Source organism: Tamandua tetradactyla, chromosome 1, assembly GCF_023851605.1.
Source record: "Tamandua tetradactyla isolate mTamTet1 chromosome 1, mTamTet1.pri, whole genome shotgun sequence".
NCBI lineage: Eukaryota > Metazoa > Chordata > Mammalia > Pilosa > Myrmecophagidae > Tamandua > Tamandua tetradactyla.
Window position 1 is genome coordinate 9,713,012 of NC_135327.1, and position 27,138 is coordinate 9,740,149.

General features: G+C 39.7%; 1 protein-coding gene and 1 long non-coding RNA gene across 18 annotated transcripts in view; one reads left to right on the forward strand and one right to left on the reverse strand.

Annotated features, from left to right (window-relative positions):
- PTPRT (protein tyrosine phosphatase receptor type T) overlaps nt 1-27,138 on the forward strand; it is a 1,205,819-nt gene that overhangs the window by 841,289 nt on the left and 337,392 nt on the right. The window lies entirely within an intron of this gene.
- LOC143690556 (uncharacterized) overlaps nt 1-27,138 on the reverse strand; it is a 122,087-nt gene that overhangs the window by 84,889 nt on the left and 10,060 nt on the right. For 4 of the 8 annotated variants that reach the window (XR_013179157.1, XR_013179152.1, XR_013179150.1 and 1 more), the window contains 3 exons: nt 8,241-8,458; nt 6,120-6,240; nt 1,315-1,421 (listed from right to left, as the gene is read on the reverse strand). This is a non-coding gene — a long non-coding RNA (uncharacterized LOC143690556). Of the gene's footprint in view, nt 1-1,314; nt 1,422-6,119; nt 6,241-8,069; nt 8,090-8,240; nt 8,459-27,138 lie in introns of those variants that run through there. The other 4 variants (XR_013179156.1, XR_013179154.1, XR_013179151.1 and 1 more) reach the window with 3 other exon arrangements.

Sequence of the window (27,138 nt, forward strand, 5' to 3'; positions counted from 1 at the left end):
CATGACATTTTTTTCATTGGTTCATGTGTAAACCTCTTTTGTATTTATCTATTCATTTTTGTTTGGGCAGCAGTTAATTCAGAGATATTACCCAATATGACTGTCCACAAATCAGCTGTGTCCCAAATCTATAGTAATCTGCCATAGACAAGAGGACGTTCCATTGACCAAGTTCACATTTACCTCTCAGAATTCAACTGCTAATATATAAACTTCTCAAGGCCAGGGAACTTGGTCACAGCTAAGTCCCAAGTGCCTAGGGCAAAAGTTGGCACAAAGTAGGCACCCAAATAATTGTTCATTCAAATTGGGAATACGATTCATTCATTTAAGGTTAAAGCAAAAGCTCTAATATTTACATAACTACTTCCTGATAAATTTCTTCTTTGTTGATGTTAGTGATTATCACAATATTATATAACATCTGAATGTAGGAAAAATAACCCTTATCTGCACTTCCTCACACATGAACAGTTTTCTTATGGGTTGCTTTTGTAGTCCTTGTCCATTCGCAACTTCTTTGCATGGTTACAGGTGACATTACAAAATAGACTCTTCACTATGTCAAACGCTTTCCTGTTTCTATGTAACCCACTTACCCATCCCACTGAAGGAGCAAGTAAGCCACATTCTATTTTCTAATCACTATTTTGGGACCTGTTTATTGATCTTCCAAGAACTTAAGACAATTTTGGAGGATAAGAGTGGTGTGGACCACCTAGTCAGTGAAGTTTGAACTGCTTTTTTATCCTCTCAGTCGATTTGTTAGTAGCAAGCAGAGGCATTCACCTGCCTTCCATTGATTGTAGACCTGTGCTCAAAATAGTTCTTTGTTTAAAAGAACTGGATCTTTTGAACAATACATACAATACACACGAATTTGGACTAGAACAATACACATAAATTTGGATGGAAATCTATAAACCTGCTCTTAGAAGAGGTGGTCATAATTTCTTCCTTGTTTTAAAAGGTGTGTGTTTCTTTCTTAACAAAGGGAAGTGACTATGGGACACAGGTCCCTCTACTCCTCCCTAACATCACCCCATGGTAGACATCAGTGCTCAGTCAGAACATGTTGAACACTGAACTCTGGCATAATCTCACATCCCCTCTTGTCACAGCACCCAGCACTCTAGGTGGAACTCGGACACAGTCTCAGATCCCCTCTTGTCACAGCACCCAGCATTCTAGGTGGTCATTTCCAATCAGATGGAGTTACCACTCAAGATAAAGCCTGTCTGCCACCCCTGGTCTTCTCTTAGGACACTAATGCAGTATGGGCACAGCTCTGCACTCATCCATCTCTTGTCCTACCAAGTCTGTCTTTACAGTATCTGGGGATTTTTTCTGCACTGTGAGCATGTTTGGGTTCCAGGTCCTTTTCACAGTAGTCATAGTCTTAGTGGGCTCTGTTACAATGCCTGCAACAAGAAGACATTGTTGCAAAGCAACCAGTCTGAGGTTCTAGAGAAACTTCCAGGAGCCTCTAGCTCCCACTAAGCAGCAAAGTACATAGTTGCTGGTGCACTAAGCAAGATCCAGACATGTCAGTATCAGAGTTGCTCCCATTTCAGGGACAAACTCATGGTAAGTCAAAGGACAGGAGTTGCCAGAAACAAAAACAAGCAGCAAGCCCAGGATGCCTGAGGATCCTTCTATTTATAGCAAGGCCCTATTGAGTGTACAGAGGTACAGAGAATGCGTTCAGATCAGGAGGAACACTACAGAGACTTCTCCCAGTAGTAAGTGGTGCCCTAAAGCACCAGGAAGGGCTGCATTAGGTGCATGGGTAGCCATAATTTTCTCTGGGATAGCAAGACTATTCTACTTGAAGCTGTTGCTGAACTCTTAGCTCAAGACAGGGCTTGCCTTTCAGGAAGCCTATGGAGATTCTGTCCAGGAAGGTTGAGGGAAGGTGGGAGCTAAGAATGGCCGTGGCCACAACCTCCTAACAGCTGTCTGTCCTAGGCCTAACAAGACACTTCTCTCCCTGGATCCCCTAGAGACTGGTCTCACAAACCCTGGTCTAGAATGCTAGCCTTCCATTTCCAGTATCAGCCATGTTGTCAACTGTGATGCTTAACTGCCTTCTTCATCCTTCCTCACCATCATTCAAGTATATCATCCACAATTCTGTAAGGCAATTCTTATTATCAATGTTTACCCATGTTCCTACATAGAAGAAGGGAGCAACGTTCTAGATACCTTCCTGTGAAAGTTGCTAGAGGTGGGAAGAGGTGGGGAGATCTTCAGTAGAATAAGTCATCTAGAGATTCTCCATGACTGAGTAGAGTTGCAGGAAGACAGGAACACTTTAGATGCCACAAGACCATAACAAAACTTCCTTTAAGGATCTTGTATAGATAACAAGCTCTGTGCCCTTTCCGCCAATATACCGTATATGTTCATGTATATATCCTTTTCTGTAATCTCAGCCTTCTCAATCCAACTTTTATAAAAGTATTATAGAAAGTTGATACCAGAAGAGAAAAAGTCACTATAATATTTTCCAGCACAAAAATAGTGTTGCCTCATTTTATTATTGTTAATATGCTTGCATTTTTATATAACCATAATTAGATAAAATTGGCTATCATAATTTCATTAAGAATTTTAGCAGTCATTAGTTTATTGCACCACAGAAAGCTTGTCTTTTTTAATGCCTGCATAATTGTCCAGTGAACATGTAGATCCTAACATATTCATTCTTTTACATTTTCCTCTGCATTTTCTATATTTATAATAGGACAATGATGGGGTTCATGTGTATGATGTTTTATCATGGTGGAAACATGGCCTTTAAATCAGATAGTTCTGGACTCAAATCCTGATTCTAACATTGCCTACATGGGTGACCTTTGGACAAATTAATCTGATATTGAGTTGTCTTACTTTTTCAAATTAAAAAAAAGTATTAGGGGACTGATTCAAACATACAGTTCTGGAACATCATAAGGATTTGAGCTATATTAACAATCACAGCTACCCGGTAGCCATACAATGTCATATTTAGTTCTCTTTCTCTTCTTTGATGTATTTTTATATTAGACATCGACATTCCCTTGTGTGAAATTACAGGGTTGAAAAGAACTAACAGTTTTGTAACTCTTGATACATTTTGCCAAATTGCTCTCCAAACGGATTGCACCAGTATGAGTGCATGTTTGAGTCTTGTGTTGAGGTTTTATGCCAATCACTATGTCTGGGAAGCAGGCCTTTGGCAGCACACCAGAAATTTATGTCAGTTTTCATGATACCCTAAGAGCTGGCTGATGTGTGAAGAACTGCTCACACATGTTGGCAGATCCATTTGTAGTCTCCAAGGACGTGAATGCTGGAAGCACTCATGCCTCATCAACTCCTTGTTCACTCCCTCTCTCCTTTGCCTTAAACTATCAAGTCGAGTGCCTCCTGGCCCTCAGTAATCTCCCAGAGGGTCCTGGGGACACCACAAGAATTGTGAATTGGAGGACTCAAAGCCAGGTTCCTACCAGCTCTACCACCTGCTTACTCTACGTCCCAGGGTAGCCAGTCTTCCAAGGCCTCGGTTTGCTCATCTGTAGAAGAGAAAGTTGGAGCAGTGGGGCTTGGAGGCATTCCCATTAGAAGTGTGATCTGTGGACCATCCTCCGGAATGCATCAGAAAGACTTTATCTCAAGTCCCACCCCAAACCAAATCACTGGATTTCTCTAGTTTCACAAGCACTGCCCCAAGTGATCTTTTGTCATGCTGGAACATTCCCTGGAGCTTCTCCCTACCCCATTGTCTGCACAACCCTGGACTTTCCTGCCCTGCAGAGGGATTCCTCCCCTGCCCAGTTACATCTGACCTAGATGTCCCTTCTTATAGGTCAGGGTCAGAGCAACAGTCCTTCATCCTTGAGATAACCACAGTAATTGTGCTGAAATACAAGTCTGACTGGTCACTACGCTGTTTAAAACCCAGCTATAGTTCCCAGTGGCTCTCAGAATAAGGGATGAACTTCCCTGTAGCTTGACCAACAGGTCTCTCCATGAATGACCCAGCCCCTGCTGGCCTCCTCCGCATCTTGTTTCATACCCATACCCTAAATCTACAGGCTTTACACACTGCACTCCCCTTGCTCTTTTCTGCCATCTGTGAAGCCCTGTTCCCACACTTCTTTTCTTCCATTTAAAGTATGCACATCCTTCAGCATTCTTCTCAACAAGTCCTTTAAGGGTTCTTCATTGTTGAACGAGCTAAATTAGGGGACCCTGTTTTCCTATTTTATAGTAGCATTTGCCCAGTCCTAGGTTTCTGCATCCATCTACAACTAGACTCAACTCCCAGACTTATGAGAATATTCTTTGTTCACTGTTCCCCCACCAAGACCTAGCACATGGTGGTTCTTCCATGAATGGTCGTTGACTGGTACCTTCCTCTCTTCCCGCCAACCTTCTTTCCATTCTTCTGAGTCTTTTCTCCAGAGATTCAGGAGACTGAATCTCAGATATTACTGCCTTCTTTTCAGCCTTAGGAGTGTCAGACCAGAACCAGGAGGGAGGAAGAAAGGAAAGTGAGGGAAGGGTCTTTACTGCACCAGCTCCTCACCCCTCCCCACCCTGTCCCCTGGGAAGACCACAGCTCCTTGCAAAGCAGTTTTCTGGATCCTGGGCACTGCTCCCTCCTCCACATCCCTCCACCCACCCACCCACCCACACACACACACACACACACACACACACACACGCACACACACACACACACACGCACTGTACCATGTTTCCCTCTCCCAGCCTGTGACAGGTAAACAGTGACTATTAAACTCTCCTGTTTAATAGTGTCTCCTGCTAGGACTTTGAGAGACTCCTGTTATCACTACTATGTACCTGTCAGTATGCTGACAAGAGAGTGACAGAGAAAGGAAGAAACAAGCATATCCTAGAACACCTGGATGATTGGTATTAAAATCAAAAGGCTGACAGGAAGGGCCAGTGGCCAAGTTCAATGTATGGTTTCAATCCCAATGGAGCAAGTCCAGCCTCTAAGTGATAATTTATGATACTTAAGGCAGTGTTTCTCAAACTGAAGACTGTGGAACCCCAGGGAGGGGAGCATCCGAAGATTTATGCTTAGGGCTTTATGAGGTTAACTTTGATGACCTTTAAGATAAAAACTTCTTTCATTAGCTTTCAATTTCCATTGTACTTTTTAACCTGAGCAAAATTCTTGCCATATATTAAGTATTTAATGGATAGTTATTTAAAAAAAAAAAAAAGGTAAGATGAGGAGGAAAAACAGGAGGAGGGGAGACTTTTAACTTTCAAATCTGCTTGAGCTTTCACACTCACTGATGTATCAAGGAGAGGGAGGCCCGCGTCCTCCCAAAAGCCACTGAAAAATGCTTCAGGGGTGAGGCCAGAAAATACATATAGATGGAGCCACAGAGGAATGCATTGTGCAGCCAAGTTTGAGAGCTGCCGTGGAAATCCCTCTGGACTCCTCCTCACCCCTAGTTGGGGTCTTAGCTGGTTTGGGGCTCCTCCTGCATCCACCCTAGATCTTCCTGCCCTGGGTCATCTGTCCCTCAAGATCCAGTCTCCACATCAGCCAGAAGAATCGACCACACACCATCCAGCAAGCATGGACAGCCTTTCACCAGATCAACCTGAGCTCTCGCAGGCAACTGGCCCCACAACCTCTTTAGCTGCCTTCCTAAACAAGGCTCCAGCTGTTACCAAATGCTTATTGGCAGCTTCTCCCAGAGTAAGCATGTCACCTCTGCACCTTTGCAAATGTTGATGCTTTGCCTTCGAAGCCCCCTCCCTTTCCTTCGTGTTTGCTGGGATAATGCCTGCTCACCTCAGCCACAGAAAACATCATCTTTGCAAGGAAATTTCCTCCTGCTTCCTCCAACTGATTTACACCACTTCCCTGCACAATAATCTTGAGTATGCTTGTCATTGTAGTTACCACACTGTGTTATAATCATCTGTAGGTATGTTACACTTGACTGTCAAGGCAAGGAGTGTGTCCTAGTCACAGATATGCCCCCAACACCCAGAGGGACACAAAAGCATGTTCTCTTGGGGTCCTGGCCTATCGGCCCACATCCATCTTCTTCCATATGCACAAGAGACCCGCACTTCTCTCTAACCTGGGATTCCGAACAGAACCGCCTCCCCGTGAATATCTTGATGCTGTGCTAGATTCCCTCCTGGATTCTTGTCTTAGGAAGAAAGCTGTTGCTAACAACTCTTTTATATTTGTGTCCTCACCTGGAAAAAAAAAATGGTCACAGGCTGCTGTAGCCAAGCCTATTTCACAGTGCCCAGGAGCACTGCAATTTGCTGTAATTGAGCTGTGCTTGGAGTGATGTGATGGCTGCCACCTCCGTCCCCATGGACACGGACTCCCAGTGACATGAGTTAATCACACCAGAACTTCACTCACGTGTGTAAATGAGAAAATCATCCCCAAATGAGGCCCTGAGACTTGCTTGCTCTTTGAGGCTTTCAAGACACAGAATTTCCCCCCATCCACCCTACAAGTCCCCTCAGACCAGCGCTGCTCAGCTCCAAAGGGAAGAGGAGGTAAGAGCCAACAATCCCCAACCATGGTGTTTTCTGCCCAGGGCTCAGGAATCCATTGTTGACAACTCTATATCCTGAGCCCTGGGGTGACAATGCCCTTGATGTAACCTTGAAAGCTGCAATCCTGGTTTTAAGCTTCTATCATTAAATTGGGAGGATTTGTTATACAGAGAAAAGTGCACCTGCGACACTGGATTCCAGCTGAGAAGAGCCAGGTTCTCACTGTTGAGGTTGGAAGAGCCTGAGTGTCCAAAGTCACGCATACAGCAGCTGAGGAAATGTCCTCAGGGGCGGACACATACTTCCAGGTTGGTCCTGCCTGCATCTCCATAACGTGTTAGTTCAGCAGGGACCCACAGCAGGGCAGTTACATTGAAATTTAGCCCAAACCTTACGTTTGCTTTTAAAAATTACTTGCTTATATGTATAAGATGCACTAAGGGATTGCAAAGAAAGGGATTGCAGTTACCCAGACTCTCACATCTTCTTCTGTTTCCTTCTAGTTCCTGTCTATATGCATATGGAATCTTATATAATAATTGTAGCTATTTCCTCTTTAGATTTTTAAATGCTTCTTTCCTTATAACGTTATATCAGTTACATTAGGGTTTAATGGCTGTGTAACATCCTATCAGTGGTTCTAAGGCATGTGACATTCCCGCACCTCTAATATTTCACTATTCTAATTGGAGATTCAATGAGCACCATGCATATGGTTTTTCGTCTTTTTAAAGCTGTTTCTTTAGGTAAGTTTTCAGAATAATGAATCTGGTATCAAAGAACACAGCCACTGATGTTTTTCTGGACCATGCCCTTTAGTGGCACATCCCGCCAGCCATCCACCTTCTTGAGCTAAGGGGCCAAGCTTTCAAACTAGCTTTTGTGAAAAGTCGGGGTAACTGCAATCCCTTTCTTTGTCACCATTAGTGCATCTTATACATATAAGCAAGTAATTTTTAAAAGGAAATGTAAGGTTTGCTTTTAAAAGGAAACTGAGGGGTCCTGGGCACAGAGCGAGTTCCTAGAGCTAGAGAGTGAGGGCCACTCTGAGGATACACTGGAGGGGACAGTGGACTACAGGCCATGGAAATGGGGGAACCAGCCTAACTTTACCACAAGGCCCTGGGTGATGGGCAGTTCACTGCTTCGGGTCAATTCCTCACCTGTAAGTGGGGAGAATGACAACAACTTTGGCAAATTTGCTGCTATGCAGAGAAGAAGCTAGTGTGAAAGCATTTGGCATGGAAACTGACACATCTCTGATGTGCTTTTCACACCCTGCTACCCCAAACACACACACACAAAAAAAATCTACTAGCAAGTGTTCAAAGTGCTACTTTCCAAAATGTTCTCGAGCGTGCCCACTTGTGTCCTCTCACTCCTACTACTCTAGGCTTAGCTGCCAGCACCTCTTGCCCCATCACCATACTTCCCAACTTTTCTTCCTGCTTGCCCCACACCCGTCTTGGTGCATTCTCCAGGGAGCAGCCAGCGTGGGGTTTCTTAAACGCCCATTTGTTCACCTCACTCCTGCCTGAAACCCATGAAGGCAAGTGAAGAGAGAATCAGCACACTCCCAAGCTCTGCATCCCACCTGATCCCCAGTGCATGGGATCTGTAGCTTTCCTGAAAACACACCATCAACTCGAACCCAGCACAGGCAAACCTGGACAGTGCCCAAATACCTTTTTTCACCTCTGCACAGACACACCGGGCAGAAGCCCAGGGTTTGACACGGTACAGCTGCCTCTCTCACAGGGCACCTCCTGCACACCGCATATAGGTCCCCTTGGTTCTGAAGGACGGAGGGGCTGGAAAACTGCTTTTGGTTCAGTGATGTCAGCCTCTCTGAGAAAGGGCTGGAGGCTGAGAGGCTTGCTAGAAATACCACATGTAGTTGTATCTGAAAGAGAACAACAGGGTTTTGTATCTTGTTTTCCAGGAAAATGGACTGTAGCTTGATCTTTCACTTTCTGGGCATTTACACAGGGGTCTTCCTTATTCCAGGAAGAATTAGAAGTCAAAGGGGGTTCTGGGTCTGCCGAGGTCAGGCTGAGTTAGTTTTGACTGGACTTTGGGTAAGTTATGGCCAGAGGCAGGTTTGGAACTTCCACGCTCATTAAAAAGCAGCAGTATATTCCTCCCCAGAACCAATGACCTGTGGGTGACTTCAGCCGACCCCAGGGGCGCCCTCCCAGCTCCCCTTCCTCTCAGCGATCCCCAATCTGACCCCTGTAACACCCCTCCCCCCACGCATTGCGAGGCCTCCAGGGGCCCAGGCCCATTGCGGGGGGTGTGGACCCAGGCCTGCTTGCAGTCACCTCACTGGGGAGCCTCCACTGCAGGAGGGGAACTGGAGGGGGCAGGCCCCAAGGAAAGAAACACCGAGGAGAGGGGAAAGAAAAGAGAGGGGACCCTCGAGGGTGTCTCCTCCTACCTTAAGTTCCAATGTTAGCACACAAGCCTCGTGGAGCGGAGAGGGGGTGGGGGCTGAGTAAATGGGGTTTCAGGGCCACTGAGACCAACGTTGTTAAATAGGGGACAGCCTAAGGACTTTTTCTTCAAAACACCTGCCCCCAGGCCCCTGCTGCCCCATGCACACGAGCACCTGGGCGTTGGCCCTCCTCCCCCCTTGCTCAGTCTGCTTTGTGGTCAGGGCAGTTATGTGCAGGTGCAGCTGGGCTGGGGCGCTCATTTGAGCCTGCCCGCCGGGCTTGACCTCTGCGTTGGCCACAAAGATGCACCTGTAGCAGGTTGTAACGTGACACACGAAAAGACACACGCACGTGTGGTCACAGTGAAAACCAGCCTCACTGTAGCCATCATGCACCGTCTTGCGAGCCCCAAGGGGAGTCAAATTCATTCATACGTTTGCTGGCCCGTGGGCTCCTATTGCCCAAACGTCTGCCACATGTGTCATTTAAAATTTTCTAGTAGCCATGTGTGCTGGTTTGAAAGGACTTATGTACTCTAGAAAAGTCCTGTCCTAATCCAATCTTGTGGGAGCAACTGTTTCTCTTAAACCCTATTTAGCACTGTGTGGTGGGAGCTTGATTGGATTATCTCCATGGAGATGTTACTCACTCAAAAGTGGGTGGTAAACTGGACTAGGTGAAGACGTGTCTCCACCCATTCCAGGTGGGTCTTGCTTGGTTTTACTGTAACCCTTTAAAAGAAGAGGCGCTTTGGAAAAAGCTGGAGAACAACAAGAGAGATGGCCAGGAGGTTCAGAGAGAGCAGAGAATGACAGAGCCATGAGAAAGCCACAACAGTGTACGCCACAGAGCCACATGGCAGAGAGTCCACCAGCCAGTGACTTTTGAAGGTGAAGAAGGAAAACGCCTCTTGGGGAGCTGGAGAAGAAGCTAACAGATGACGCCGTGTTCATCACGTGCCCTTCTAGCCAAGAGAGAAACCCTGACAGGGTTCACCATGTGCCTTTCCACTTGAGAGAGAGACCCTGAACTTCACCGGCCTTCTTGAATCAAGAAGATTCTTGACGTCTTTCCCTTGATGCCTTAGGGGAATTTATGTGACAAATCCTGAAATGTTGTAGGAAATCAATAAATATCACATTTCCTCACCTGCATATTTTCTTTCACTTGGAGGTCATGGGGCAGAAGTTAATGTTTGCCATAAAATACAAATGAGCTTCTTAAATATAGTAGATATCAGCTTGTCTTGTTTTGTTGTTGTCATTATTTTTTATCCAACTGTTACTTTCTTTTTATTTCATCCTTAACATTTCTGTGAAAATTCGTCTCTGTTCACTGACTCCACTCCCTGCCCCTCCCATTCATTCCTCAATTCTCGGCATCTGGACTTTGGCGACCACCATCACCCATAGACACTGCTTTGCTGGAGGTCGCCTGGGCTTTCTGTTCCCAGCTGTGAAGTCCTGGAAGCCTGGCTCCTCTGAGAAGCTCCAGCCCATGCCCTGGATTCTCGGGATGCCAAACCAGGAAAATTGGTCCTTCTCCAAGATTCCAGGCTCCGCGTGGTATCCTGAGACATCAAAGAAATGTACCTGACCAGGGGACTCTCCAAGGGCTTCACAGAGGAGTTAGTACTCAAGCTGAGCCTGGGAGAATGAACGAGCATTTGGTTAGTTCAAAAAGAGAAGAAAGGATAAAAAGATAGACTCTGTAAGTACTTTCAGGGAAGAAAAAGTAAGGATTTCCATGAAATAGAAAGGAATCTCCATATGGAGGAGCTGAGTATATGGAGGAATTGGCAGCTGAAGTTTGGTGGGGTAAGATCGAAGAAGGTCGTATCATTGAAGTCCTCGGACATGGGGTTGCCTTGCTTGGGGTTTCTGTCCTACCGAGTGATTGGTGAATTTGCCAACATGAATTTTGTTTTATTGCCATATTTGCCAATATGGATTTTAGCTCCATTAAAAAATACAAGACTACACACTATAGTACAAGATATCCAATTCTCCATCAGGACCAAGTTTAGTAGGGCTTCTAGACTGGGGCCTTTGCTTGCTGATGCTTTGCCTGACTTCTGAAACTTCTGTGGTACCTTGTGGTTTGCTGCACACTGTGGGACCTTTTTTTCTTTTTTTACTACATATGTTAGTTAGATTCAGTCGTCAGCTTGGCCAGGTGAGCATACCTAGTCTTGTTGCTGGGGACATAAGCCAATGGTACGTGAACCTCATCTGTTGCTAATTATGTCTGCAGTCGGCTAGAAGGCGTGTCTGCTGCAATGAGTGACGTTTGACTTAATTGGCTGGTGCTTAAATGAGAGATCGCAACGTAGCACAGCTAAGCAGCTCAGCATTCCTCATCTCAGCACTCGCAGCTCAGCCCAGGCCTTTGGAGATGCAGAAAGAAGTCACCCCGGGGAAAGTTGTTGGAACCCAGGGGCCTGGAGAGAAGACCAGCAAATACCATCTTGTGCCTTCCACGTAAGAAAGAACCTCAGTGGAAAGTTAGCTACCTTTCCTCTGAAGAACCAACAAAATAAATCCCCTTTTATTAAAAGCCAATCTGTCTCTGGTGTGTTGCATTCCGGCAGCTAGCAAACTAGAACACTATAGTACAAATTACCATAGCAAAACATCCCTAAGACTCTAAAGGAAAGAAACACTCACCATCCCACAGCCCAAGTTAAGCTGTTCACATCTTTACCCACATCCAAAAAGAGCTTTTTTCATAATTATTAATACATTGTATATACATTGTGATAATGTATCTTCCACTTAGATTTACATCAAAAAAAGTTATTCATGATTCTAGTCTTTATCATTATCTTATGCAGTGACTATGTAATATTTCATCAAGTTGATGGACCCTCATTTACTTACCCATTCCCTATTGTTGGACACCCTTACTCTAATGCAGATAACACTATTATCTCTATAATAAGTGGATCAGAAGCTGACAAAGTAGATACAGCCAGAATCAGTCATGAATTATACATAGGACCACATTGCAAGAAATGTCTTCTTTCTAACCTACGGGCAGCAAATACAAGACGAGTGGGTCCCAGGGTTGGGGCTGGCAAACTGAACAAGGTAGCAAACAAGAGGGGATTTTCAAAGTTAAATACTGGGCTTGGGTAAGATTAGGGAAGAAAGGTTTAGATTCAAGAAGAAAGGTTTAGATTCAAGAACACAATTACACATTGCAGATTCATGTTATATACATGTTACCCTATAATCCACTTGTCTGTTTACTCAACAGTCAGGAGTATCTTTCCATGTCAATATACAAATATCTCCTGTGCTCATCTTTATTGACTTCAGAATGCTGCATTGCACTAAGTGCACTAAATATATACATAGCATATTTTACTTAAGCATGTGGATTTATGTTTCACCATTATAAATAACTGTGGAGATGAGCATAGTCACACATGTATCACTCTCTTACTTGGGCGGCTTGTCCACAATATCCAAATAGCTAGCTAGTGGTCCCATCACTTGAAAATTGCATAATTTATCTTTTCTTTACTAATTTAAAATATCCTAACATTTTTTAACATTTATTAAACATTAGACCATATGCTGTTATTTTTATATGTTGTTTCACTTAATATATCCAAACATCTGAGATCATTACTATTATTCCATTTTTCATCCACTGCACAGGAGATGGATGCTTTCCAGAAAGATAAAAATGACTTGGCCATGGTTCTACAATTAGAAGAGGTAGCACAGGGACTCGAACCCAGAGCCCAAGCATTTAGCAATTAGGCTCTCTCCCAGCCCTTTAACTACACTGAATTAATAAATATGTTCAGTTCTATTTGTGGACGCTATTCTGTTGCATTGTCTGTTGGTCTGTTCTTACACTATTACCATTTGGTTTTAACTTCTGTAGTTTCATGACACATTTCTAATATCTGATACACCCATTCCCCTTTCTCTTTATCAAAAGCTTCCTGGATATTCTGACATATTTATTTTTCCAGATAAGTGGTAGAGAATTTTAAGTTGCAAAGAATCTCTATTGAATTCATATTGTATTTGAATTGAATTTATGGATTAATTTAGGAAGAATTGATACCTTTATAATAGTGCATTTCTTATCCAAGAGCAAGTTATGACTCTGTATAATCTTCTATATTTCTGAATAGAATTGCATTGCTTTATTTACATATGTACTTCATATTCTTATTAAACTCGTTTCTAGATTTTTCTCTTTGATGACTTTTATGAAGAATTTTTTTCCATTACATTTTCTGTTTATTGTATATTGTGAAGCTATGAGCTTTTTATATTAATTTCTGTACTCAGCCATCTTAAAATTCTCCTATTTTTTCCGAATGTTCCTTTCAACTGATTTGCCAAATCTATCTTAAAAATAATAATAATTTTTGACCTCCTTTTTAACAGCAGACATACCTTTTATTTCAACCTTGTTTAATTGCTTTGGCAATTATGTCTGGAAGAGGACATTCTGGTTTTGTTCTGACTTTCATGGAAATGCTTGGATTATTTTAACATTAAGCATGAAATGCAATTTGGATTTGAGTGCCCCTCTTTTGTCATGTTAAAACATAGCCATTAATTCCAGTTTACCAAGCCTTTGATCAAGGATAGATGCTGAATTTCATTAAAAGCCTCATTGGTTATCTATTGACATTCATCCAACAAATATTTATTGAGCACCACGTATTTGCCAAGCATTACTGCAGCCAGTAAACAAAAGTCCTACCCTCATGAAAGATGATGCTGCTGGGCTAGAGAAGAGGTGAAATGTTAAAGGAAATAGTCCGAGACTGTTACTTGGAGGGGATATTATTTAAGCAGAGACCCAAATGTCCTGTGGGGTAAATGTGTGAATTCTAGGGACAGCTATCAAGCAGTGGGATGAAAAATGATCAGATGATTTTCTCTTTGACCTCTTAATGTGACAATGAATGAGTACACATTTCCTATTAGTGAACCATCTTACACAGCTAAAATAAATCTCATTTCATCACAATGTAGAATTATTTTAACAGGCCTCTAAGTGGCTGTTATTTAATTTAGAATTTTGCATCAATATTCATAAATAAGTTTGGCCTGCATTTTCAACCCTTCCTTTATGAAGTTTTGCTTTATGTGTTAGCCTAACTTTAAAAAGGAATTGCTAACTTTCTTTCCTTTTCTATGGCCTAGCACCACTTCACTGACGTAGGAATTATCTGTTTCTTGAGCTGAAAATATTCTCCCATAAAACTGAGTGTTGCAGTGCTTTCAGGGGGAGGGGGGGGTGCAAGAGTCACTTGTTTTAGTTTATTTCGTGGTTATTGGCTTGTTTAAGTTTTCCATCTTCTTTCAGGCAGATGTGTTAGTTTCTAATTTCCCAGAAATTTTTTTAGGCTCTCAGGCGACTAGAAGTAGAGTTGGGCAAAAATATTGCAGCACATCATTTAATTTCATCTTTGTAAATGATTACTTTTTCTTTCTCATACTTTTTTTAGTTTTTAAAGCAGTCATATTTATTGAGGTATTATTTACATATTAAAAATTGCCCTTTCAGGAGGTCAATTTAATGGATTTTAACAAATATATACAGTTGTATAGCTACCACCAAAACCAAGATATCGAATATTTCCATCATCTCCAAATCTTTCCTCATTCCCCCATGTAGTCAGTTTCTTTCTGTATCCCCAGACTCTGGCAACCAGTGATCTTATTTCTGTCCCTACAGTTTTGCTGTTTCCAGAATGTCATATAAATGGACTCCCACAGGATGTGGCTTTTGCGAATGGTTTCTTCCATGAAGCATAATGCTTTTAAAATTTGTCTATGTAATTGCACATATCAGTAGTTTGATCCTTTTTTTTTTTTTAACTGGTTTGCTTATCCATTCATGGATGCATAATGGGTTGTTTCCAGTTTTAGGTATCATAAATATAGCTGCTAGTAACGTTTGTTTGTAGGTCTTTATGTAAATATATATTTCTATTTCTCCAGGATAGGGATTTATTTATCCTGATCTGGATTGCATGTAAATGTATGTAAAACTTCATTGAAAACTGTCAATCTATTTTCCAGTGTGGCATTACCATTTTGCATTCCTAACGGCAGTATGTAAGTGTTCCAGTCATGTTGAATCCTCATCAAGACTTTGTATTTTATCTTCCTTTGTTTCATTTTTGGCCATACTAGTGGTTAAATGTATGAGTGACATCATTGAGGTCTTAATTTGGATTTCCTTAATGATTAGTGGTGTTGAGCATATTTCATGTACTTATTTGCCCTCCATATAAAAGCTTCTGTAAAGCATTCAAATTGTTTGCCCATTTTTTAAATTGGATTGTTTGTCTTCCTATTATTGAGTCCTGAAAGTTTTTAAATATATATTCTGAATACAAATCCTTTTTCAAACATGGGTTTTGCAATTACTTTCTCCCAGTCTGTGGTAGTCTTTTGAAGAGCAGAAATTTTCAAATATGATGAAATCCAACTAACTAATTTTTTTGTATGTTTTGTGCTTTCTAGAAAATGGTGGCTTTCCCCAAAGCCACAAAATTTTTCTCTTATATATTGTACTAAAAGCTTCTTAGTTTTAGGTTGCACATTTAGGTGTATGATCCATTTCAAGTTGATTATTGTATATGGTGAAGGAATAGGTGGCAGTCATTTTTTTGTATATGGCTATCTCATTATCCTGTATCATGTATTTAAAAGACTATCCTTTTCCTTGAATTACCTTGGAATCTTTATCAAAAACCAATTAACTGTATATATGTGGGTCTATTTCTGACTCTTTATTATATTCCATTTGCGCTATATTGTTATTACACCAATACCACACTGTCTTGATTAGTGTAGCTTTAAAGTGTGGCTTGGAATCATGAAGTGTGAGTTCTCCAATTTTATTCTTCTTTTTCACAATTGCTTTGGCTATTCTAGATCCTTTGCCATTCCATGTACACTTTAGAAAAGCTTTCCAATTTCTAAAAATTAGCCTGTTTGCATTTTGATTGGAATTGTGTTGAATCTCTGTATCAATTTCAGGAGAAGTGATATCTTAGCAATATTGAGGTCTCTCAACCAGTGAACCTTCTTCATCCATGAATGTGGCATATTGCCCAATTTATTTTAATTTCTCTCATTAATATTTTGTAATTTTCCATGTACAAATTTTGTATGTATCTTGATAGATTTATTGCTATCTATTTCATATGTTTTATGGTACTGTAAATGGCATATTCAATATTCACTCCTACTTGTTCATTTCTAATATATAGAAATATGAATGAGTTTTTTATATTAACTTTGCTTTCTATAAACTTGCTAAACTCATTTTTTAAACATTTTTAATTGTGAAATATAACATATATACAAAAAAGCAATAAATTTCAAAGTACATTTTAATGAAAAGTTATAGAACAGATTTCAAGGTTTGGTATGGGTTACTGTTCCACAATTTTAGGTTTTTCCTTATAGCTGCTCCAAGACACTGGAGACTAAAAAATATATCAATATAATGATTTAGCAGTCATACTCACTTGTTAAATCCTATCTTCTGTTTTGACACTACCTTTTCCTTTGATCCTTCTCCCAATCTTTAGGGATATTTGGGTTATGCTCATTCTACTTTTATCATATTGTAAAGAGGTGTCAATAATATGGGATAGGGGGATAGAACTAGTTGATGTTCTTGGAGATGCTGGCTCCTCTGGGTTTCAGGACTTATCTGGGCTAGGAACCATCTGAAAGTTGTAGGTTTCTGGAAAGTAATCTTAGTGCATGAAACTTTTATAAAAACTTTTGAAGATAGAGTCCTAGGTGTTCTTTAGGGTTAACAGGAATGGTGTTAGTTGGGGGTTGGCAAACTGTGGCAATGAGCAATATCTAGCTGAAACTTGCATAAGAGTAGCCTCCAGAATAGTCTCGTGACTCTATTTGAACTCTCTTGGCCACTGATACCTTATTTTGTAACATTTCTTTTACTCCTTTTGGTCTGGAAGGCATTGTCAATCCCACTGTGCCAGGGTCAGGCTCATCCCTGGGAGTCATATCAGGGAGACGCTAAACTCATTTTTTAATTCTAGAAGTTTTTTGCAGATTCTTTGGGATTCTGCAGTTACTGAGGTGATCATATGCTTTTATTCTTTTAGGTTTTGATGTACTGAATTACATTGATTTTCAAATGTTGGACCATCATTTTATATCCGGGATAAAACTCATGTGGTCATGATGTTTTATTTTTCTAATGTACTGAATTCATTATTGATAATATTTGTAAAAGGCCTTTGCATCTATTTTCATGAAGGATAATGGTCTTTTGATGTGATATCTCAGTCAGGATTCTGTATCAGTATAATATGGGTTTCATTTAATAACTTGGGGAATATTTTCTCCTCTTCTATTTTGTGAAGGAATTTGTGTAGAATTGATATTATTTCTTCATTAATGTTAATTGGATTATTTTTGGTGGGAAGGTTTTAAGTTACAAGTTTATTTTTTTTAAATTTTTTTTATTAATCAAAAAAAAAGAAAAGAAATTAACACAACATTTAGAAATCATTCCATTCTACACATGCACTCAGTAATTCTTAGTATCATCACATAGATGTATGATCATCATTTCTAAGTACATTTGCATCGATTTAGGAAAAGAACTAGCAAAACAGCAGAAAAAGATATAGAATGTTAATATAAAGAAGAGAATTAAAATAATAATACTAAGAAAAAAATATATATATAAAAAAGGAAAAAGAAAAAAAACAAAAACAAAAGATACAAACAAACAAACAAACAAAAAACTGTATTTCAGGTGCAGCTTCATTCAGTGTTCCAACATAGTTACATTACACTTAGGTATTATTGTGCTGTCCATTTTTGAGTTTTTGTATCTAGTCCTGTTGCACAGTCTGTATCCCTTCAGCTCCAATTACCCATTATCTTACCCTGTTTCTAACTCCTGCTGGTCTCTGTTACCAATGATATATTCCAAGCTGATTCTCGAATGTCGGTTCACATCAGTGGGACCATACAGTATTTGTCCTTTAGTTTTTGGCTAGACTCACTCAGCATAATGTTCTCTAGGTCCATCCATGTTATTACATGCTTCATAAGTTTAGTCTGTCTTAAAGCTGCATAATATTCCATCATAGGTATATGCCACAGTTTGTTTAGCCACTCGTCTGTTGATGGACATTTTGGCTGTTTCCATCTCTTTGCAATTGTAGATAATGCTGCTATAAGCATTGGTGTGCAAATGTCCGTCTGTGTCTTTGCCCTTAAGTCCTTTGAGTAGATACCTAGCAGTGGTATTGCTGGGTCGTAATCCATTCTGCCAGTCTATGTCTTTTGATTGGGAAATTCAGTCCATTAACTTTTAGTGTTATTACTGTTTGGATAATATTTTCCTCTACCATTTTGGCTTTTGTATTATATATATCATATCTGATTTTCCTTCTTTCTACACTTTACTCCATACCTCTCTCTTCTGTCTTTTCATATCTGACTCTAGTGCTCCCTTTAGTATTTCTTGCAGAGCTGGTCTCTTGGTCACAAATTCTCTCAGTGACTTTTTGTTTATAAATGTTTTAATTTCTCCTTCATTTTTGAAGGACAATTTTGCTGGATACAGAAGTCTTGGTTGGCAGTTTTTCTCTTTTAGTAATTTAAATATATCATCCCACTGTCTTCTAGCTTCCATGGTTTCTGCTGAGAAATCTACACATAGTCTTATTGGGTTTCCCTTGTATGTGACAGATTGTTTTTCTCTTGCTGCTTTCAAGATCCTCTCTTTCTCTTTGACCTCTGACATTCTAACTAGTAAGTGTCTTGGAGAACGCCTATTTGGGTCTATTCTCTTTGGGGTGCGCTGCACTTCTTGGATCTGCAAATTTAGGTCTTTCATAAGAGTTGGGAAATTTTCAGTGATAATTTCTTCCATTAGTTTTTCTCCTCCTTTTCCCTTCTCTTCTCCTTCTGGGACACCCACAACACGTATATTTGTGCGCTTCATATTGTCATTCAGTTCCCTGATCCCCTGCTCAAGTTTTTCCATTCTTTTCCCTATAGTTTCTGTTTCTTTTTGGAATTCAGATGTTCCATCCTCCAGTTCACTAATTGTAGCTTCTGTCTCTTTAGATCTACCATTGTAGGTATCCATTGTTTTTTCCATTTTTTCTTCTCTGTCCTTCACTCCCATAAGTTCTGTGATTTGTTTTTTCAGATTTTCTATTTCTTCTTTTTGTTCAGCCCATGTCTTCTTCATGTCCTCCCTCAATTTATTGATTTGGTTTTTGAAGAGTTTTTCCATTTCTGTTCGTATATTCAGCATTAGTTGTTTCAGCTCCTGTATCTCATTTGAACTATTGGTTTGTTCCTTTGACTGGGCCATATCTTCAATTTTCCGAGCGTCATCCATTATTTTCTGCTGGTGTCTGGGCATTTGATCAGATTTCCCTGGGTGTGGGACCCGGCTGGTTGAAAGGTTTTTCTGTGAAATCTCTGGGCTCTGTTTTTCTTTTCCTGCCCAGTAGGTGGCGCTTGTGGCGCTCGTTTGTCTGCGGGTCCCACCAGTAAAAGATGCTGTGGCTCCTTTAACTTGTCAATCCGAATCTCGCAGTCGGCCCGGGAAACCGCACGTGGAGGGGGGTCGCCAGCCGCCGCGGCTTGGGGGAGTGCCGGTCCAAATTGCCCAGCTGGCCCGAGATGCCAAGCATGGCGGAAGGGCCCCGCTATCCAACATTCCCAGTCAGACCAGGGAGCCACGTGCGTGGAGGGGACCCCAGTCGCCAGCCGCCCCGGCCAGGAAAACGCACGCCCCTCGGGTATCTCACCGTAGCGGATTCTCCCTGCCTGTTCAGCCGTTCCAGAATGGGGTACGCTGTCTTTTTGGTCTCTGTCGTGGCTCCAGGAGCTGTTTCGTATTGTTTCTGTTTCTTTAGTTGCTGTTCTGGAGGAGGAACTAAGACCTGCGTGTCTTACTAAGCCGCCATCTTCTCCGGAAGTCCCAAGTTTATTTTTTCTTGACATTTAAAAAATGTTTCTTTTATTTTTATCCCCTTATATTTTTAAAATTAATTTTTATTTACAAATACTCTTCACCAAGTAAACTGCTACCCCCTCTCCCTTTTCGCTGGTAACCTCTAATCTACTTTCTGTCTGTAAAATAAATATCATTTTTAAAAATAGGTATAGGGCTATTTAGATTATCTAATTCTTCTCGAGTGAGCTTTGGTAATTTGTCTTTCAAAAAATTTGTTTCTTTCATCTATGCTAGCTTGCTAGCTAATTTCTTGGCATAAAGATATTCATAATATTCCCTTTTTCCTTTTTAATATGTCTAAAATCTGTAGTGATGTCCCCTTTTTCATACTTAATATTAATAATTTGTGTCTTCTCTCCTCTTATCTTGATGTAGTCAGGTGAGAAATGTGTCAATTGTATTGATTTTTTCAAAGATCCAGCTTTCAATTCCATCAATTTTCCCCATTGGTTTTGTTTTCAATTTCATTGATTTCTGCTCTGATCTTTATTATTTCCAGCCGGATGATTTCTTTATATTGAATTTGCCCGTATTTTTCTAGTTTCTTAAGGTGGAAACAAATTACTGATATGACTACTTTCTTATTTTCTAATATAAGAATTTTAATGCTACTAATTTCCCTCTAAGCGCTGCTTTAGCTGCATTCTATAATTTTTTTATGCTGTATTTCCATTTTCATTCAATTCAATAGCTTTTAATTTCTCTTAGAGGTGTGTTGTTCAACTTACAAATTTTGTGGGATTTTTCAGAAATATTTCTGTTGTTGATTTTTAGTTTTATCCTCTCGTGGTAAGGAACCGTATTTTATATGACTTCAGTTCTTTTAAATTTTTTGAGATTTTGTAGTCCACTTGGTAATTGTGCAAGGAACATTTAAAAAGTACATACATTTTCCTGGTGTTATGTGGTACATGCTATAAAAGTTAATTAGGTCAAGGTGGTTTATAGTTTTTCTCAATTCTTCTCTAGTCTTCCTTTCTTGTCCTCTTTCTACTTGTTCTATCAATTACTGGGAAAGGAGTTTTGATGTTTCCAACCATAATTGTGTATTTTATTGTTTCTCTGTCCTATCAGTTTTACATATTTTTCAGCTCTATTTTTGAGTACTTTTTTATACATTGATTTTAATACCTGGTTTGCATTAGAACAAATTTAAACTTGAACTTATTTTAGAATATACTTTTTAATATTTTTCAATTTATTAATTCCTCCTTCTACTTAACCTCACAGTTTTATGTTGTATCTTTTACCCAATTTATTTTTAGTTTTTTTTTTTAAGAGAAATTTTAGGTTTGGAGAAAAATCATGCATAAAATGCAGAGACAAGTTCCCTGGCTTAGTCCCTCAGACATTGCCCTGGTAGACTGGCACTGACATACGTGCATGCCAATATGCATACAGCAGCCAGTTCCTTCTGCAACAGGATGAGGGAATGTAAGCTGCATGGTGGAGGGGTGGGTGAAGGAGCTAGCAAGGATGCCAGGAGCTTCTTCTGGGGCTTTTGAAACTGCATTTTTTTAATTCGCCAATTACCTAGTAAATGCAGCCCTTTAACTGTTGTCTATATTTTTTAAGGAAGGTTACTGTCTTTAAGATTCCTCCACCTTTGTCTGAGGCAGGTTGGAGCAATGGCTGTCATTAGCACTGACCCCCAGCAGTCTGAATTAGCTAGTCAAAAGCAGTGGCCTACAATTAGACCACATACCCCCAGAATTTGGAGAACTGGATCTTTATGTCTCACCCTGGAATCAGCAAACTGCTCCAGTAGCCCAAGCTGTAGTCCCCACTGCTGCCCACCATGAGGCTGGGGCATGGGGGATTATAGCTGCTATGGGGAGGGTGAAATACACAGGTATTTAAAGATTTACCAGCCTCTTTCTCTTGCACTTCCCCTGATGGTGCAGTGTTCCACTAGACTCTGGAGTTTCAAAAGAGGTAATTCAGACAGTTCCTGCCAGTTCAATAGTGTGTTTTGGTAGAAGGACTGATTCCTGGGGCTTCCTACTCTGCCATCTTCCTTCTGATAAATCCTCCAGTTTCTTGACTTAAATGCTTTCAGTAATTTATTTTCACTGTTTCTGCATGTATTGAAACCATGAAATAGGAAGTATTAGCAATGTTCCCTAAGTTTTTGTATGAAGGATAATCGATAATTGTTCTTTTCTAAAATTTCTGGAACAAATTTCTGGTTTCGATTTATTTAAATAAAAATTTTTACTAGAGTTCTAAAATTTTCCAAGTGGTTTAGGCTTGTCTTTGTTGCTTCTTTTGTGGTTTCTTTCTAAATTCATTGAGTTGTTTTCATGACCTTTAGTCCACATGGTTTTAGAATTAAACAGCTTTTCTTTTAACCCAAGTAGGTGGTGTGAAAGCAACCACAGACAATTTGTAACAAATGTGCACGGCAGAGTTCCGATGAAGTTTTATTTACAAAAATAGAGGGCAGGCTGGATTTGACCTATGGTTATGCAAACCATGCCCTGAAGAGACCAATAATATTCTAACTTGCATTATCTTAGTTCTCTTACATTAACTTTTCCTTGCAAAACTAAATCAGAAAACAAAACAAAATACAGCCATAAATTATTTAACACTGCTTCACCTTTCAAATATTTAACCTTCCAACAACGAACTGGTATTTTTATAACACAAGAAATTGTTAATACATCAGTTTGTATCAATACTAGTTTGAATTTGATACTTTTCCTGATTTTTTATTGTTATAGTATAACGCCATTTCAGTATAACATATCCTTGATTTGATGGTCTAACGGTTAGATTACCTTTCTCCTTACCATTTCATTGTCGTATTGCAAGACAAATTGATCTGTTAATCAGTTTGAACTTTTCTCTTAACATGAAAATATTTCAGGCTGAGTTTAATACATAAAACCCAGTTTCCTATCTAAAGGAGGGATTGGTTATTTGGAGAGATCTTTCTTTGATATGCCTTGCAGATTCCTTAAATTTATTTCCTCTTTTCTTTTTTTACCAACAAAATAGGGATTTTTTTCCCTTGAGTTAGTTGAGTAAAGTTCATTTTCATATTAACCAGACTTTATCAGATAAAATATATTTGTGAGTTCACTGAATTAAAATTCCAGTCTTGTCACTTACTATGTACTGATAAAAAACTGGACCTATTTCTGGAATTTCTGTTCTGTTCTATTGAATTACTATCTGTCTAAAGTAATAATATACCATTTTATTTACATTGACTTTACTATAAAATTAATGAAGAGAAATGGTGCCCCCTCTTTTTCCATTTTCTTATTTTTATTAGACACATAGCCTTCCATATAAGACTTAAAGTTATTTTGTAGTTAATTTTATTAAAATCATAAAGAATCAGATTGGAATTCTGTTCATTTCTGTATTGGTTTTGGAAGAAGTGGCATATTTATAATATTTTTTTCTTATTCACAAATGTGGTATTTCTTTCTGTTTGTTCAGGCTATGTTTTTATGTCCTTCAATAAAGTTCAGTACTTGTTTGCTATTTAATGTAAGCCTATATCCATTCCCATCAAATACATGTTTTTTTACTTGTTTCACATTATTCTAGTCTCTATTATGAATGGATATTTTTTGGTATCTGATTTTTGCTGTTAGGGGATGAAGCTATTGGTTTGGGTGTGTTTAGAAGGTTTTAGCCAGATTAATTCAAAAGTATAGTCTCATAGATCTTTTGAATTTACAAATGCATTATTTGCAGATAGATTCAATTTTGCCCCTTCTCTTGCAGTATTTTTCAGGGGTATTTCGTTTCTTTATTGATTGCCTTCCCTAAAATTACCAAAACAATGTTAAATAGAGATGGCATGCATATCTGTCTTGTTCATGATTTTAAAGGAAATTGATCCAATATATTACCTAGAAGTATTTGGTTTTCTGATTTTTTAAAAGAGCTTTTATCATGTTTAAGTAGTGCCCATCAGTTCCTATTTTAGTTAAAGTTTTCATTGGGAATATCTACTGAATTGCATCAGATGTCTCTTGGCATATATATCAATGAACACTTCTGTGTCAAGTGCCAGAAAAACAGACTAAATTGCAAAATGTGAATGCGTTAGCTTCTATAACTGAAAACACCGGGATGAGGGAAGAGGGCAACTTCAGGGGACCTTGATGTAGGGGCTCAAACTGTGTCACCAGGACCTCTGGTCTTCTCACCAACTAACGCAACTGTAAAACTCACACCCGTTGAGCTTCAAATCCAGCAGGGGGCAAGTAATAGTAGTTTCAGGATTCCCAGGAGGGAATATTGCATCTCACTGGCTCAGCCAGGACCAAGGGCTCACCCCTGAGCCATCCATTCACTGTAACCAGGGGACTGTGAAGCAATGCTTGTCAGGCTTAGACCAAAAGCTGGGCCCCAAGGCCAGGGCAGGTCCATCCAATACACAGCCGTGGAGAGCTTGGGAGCAGGTGCTTCCCCAGAGGAAATCTCTTCAGTCACCAAAACAAGGAAAAACAAATACTGGGTGGCAAAATAACAGATGTCTCTACAGGATCTATTGATACATCCATATGGCTTTTCCCATTAATTTCGGGTTGTAATACATTATATTGATATATTTGCCGAGGATGAACCATCCTTGGAATAATCTTTGCTTAATCATGGTTTATCCTTTTGAAGCACTGATCCATTCCATCTATTTAAAATTTTTCATCTGTATGCATAAGTGAGAATGATCTCTGCTTTTATTTTTCACATTATCTGTACCGCATTTTGGCATTAAGGTCATGTTTGATACATAAAATAAACAGGGGAGCTTTTCTTAATTTTATATTGAGCGAATTAATTTAATTATCATTAAAATGATCTGTGCTTTAAAGGACACAAAAAATCAGCTGGAAAAAAGGAGCAAGATGCATTTTTAATAAAAGATGTTTAAATAACTGTCAAACTATTCCATGGATCTGCATCTCATCATGTTTTTTCACTCTGTGGTTGAATCCCTTTCTTTTTCTCAAAGATCATCAATCTGTAGATTTTCAGATTTGTGGCTGCAGAGTTATAAATAGCAATCTCTTCTAATGCATTAACTCTTTCCTAGTTATGATACATTGTCTTTCTCTTCTCTAATATTTTGTATTATACTGTATCTTTACTTGCTTTATCAATGATAATTTATTTTTCTAAGGGTCAGCTTTGGGTTTGATATATATATTCTTTTCTTTTTATGTCATTATTTTCAGCACTAATATTCTTCTATTTTCATTTAGTTTATTTTGTTTCTTTATTCTAAATTATAAAGTTGAAATGCTTTGACTGCTTCACTCTGAGTATAGCATTAGCTACTTCTATGTATTTTGGCATGAAATAGTCTCTTTTAGGATAAAGTGTCTTAATTTCTAAGAAATTGTGTCATTTAATTGATTATATTATGATTATAAAATGTGACCTATAAAATCACTCTTTTAAGGAATTATTATGATTTTCTTTTTAGCCAAGTAATCATCAATTTTTACATATATCCCAAAAACATAGGAAAGAGTATACATCCTCTATTTGTAGTACTTCAAGCTCTTCAAATTAAGTGTGCTGCGTGGTGTATTATGTGTTTTATATATATATATAAATATATATGCATGTTATTTTATTTAATTGGAAGCCCTAGGAATATGCTTATTTTTATCTCATTTAGCTCTCAAATTCCAGAAAAAGTACAACAAAATCTCATACCTCAGTTGTGTATATCACCTATGATTTGCAGGTATTTTTGTTTTATATGTTTGGCTTCCATGGTGCTTATACTTCATATTTTTCAAGGAATCAATTTCAAATGTTTATTTCAGTGCCTTACATTTGAAAGTTTCATGTTGCTTGTAATTTTTTCAATTCAATAAAATGTTAGGACTAAAAGAATTCTTAAGCTTCCTGACTTTACCAGTAGGGAAACTGAGGACAGGAGAGGAAAGTGGCCTTGTCCAAAGTCACGCAGCTTGACGATGGTGAGCCTGAGTTCCTTCCCTGACATCACAGCTTCCCAGTGCCCTGTGATCAGATTACTTCTGCTCAAGGCCACAAAAATAGATGATCTGATCTAGACAAAAAAAAATGGAAGTAATGCCAAAATAAAGGATAATTCCTGCCAAAGAATTATGGTTGAAAGGCAGTGGTAAACTTAAATGGAATACAAACAATAATTCAAGTCCAAGTTTTCAAATTTGTTGCCATAGAGTTGTACATAATATTTTCTCATTATACATTTTGACCATATTTTCTTTGCAATCAGGTGGGCAACTCTTGAATATTAATGGCTAGAACAAATAAACCCCACGTCTCAACGACTTTGCACAATGAAGACCATTTTGCATTTGCAGCACAGGTCAATGAATGTTGGAAGGGGGTTGGGGATGAGTGAGATCTTCTTCATTCCACCATTCAACTACCCAGGTTCTTTCTATCTGGTGTCTCTATCTTCCTTCAAGGCTTTGCAGGCCTCCACTGTCTCTGGTTGGCAGACAAGGGAAAACAGAGAGAGTGGTGGATGACACAGGGGTTTTATGAGCCAGGCCTGGAAGTGGTATTAAAACCCACTTTCCATTACCCAGAACTCAGTCATGTGGCCACCTCTAGTAGCAAAGCCAGCTTTGTTAAGCTGTTACCCAGAAGAATAATTAGGTTTGGTGAACATCTAGCAGCATCTAAGATATTTTGTCCTCAAGTGAAGAATAGCACTGACCTTGGGTCTTGGGGTAGGAAGCACAGCCGAGCCCAAGGCCCCTATTGGTCTGGAAATAAGGATGAGGTTCCAAAATGAGTTTGGAAAACTGGAGCTTTTTGTTGCAAACTGAGCCCCCCAGAGGGTTGAGGAGGTGGGCCACCCTTCAGGGGAGCCTAGAGAACCACTGCACCATCAGATGATGAGGATAAGTCACCTGAACTAATCAGGTTGGCTTGGATGGGGCTGGCCTGGAGGTTAAAAGCTTCACTACTGCGAATGAGGTGGGGACAGGTGTGTGGAAGGGAGTGGTGATGGGAGGGCTGAGACCCACAGGTCCCCAGCCCCAATGCCTTTCCAAGGAACTTTGTTATGCATCTGGTCACTGACCAGGATAATCTTGTCCCAAGGAACCACTTAAGATGTTTGCATATTAAAAGGAGCATTTGAAGACCA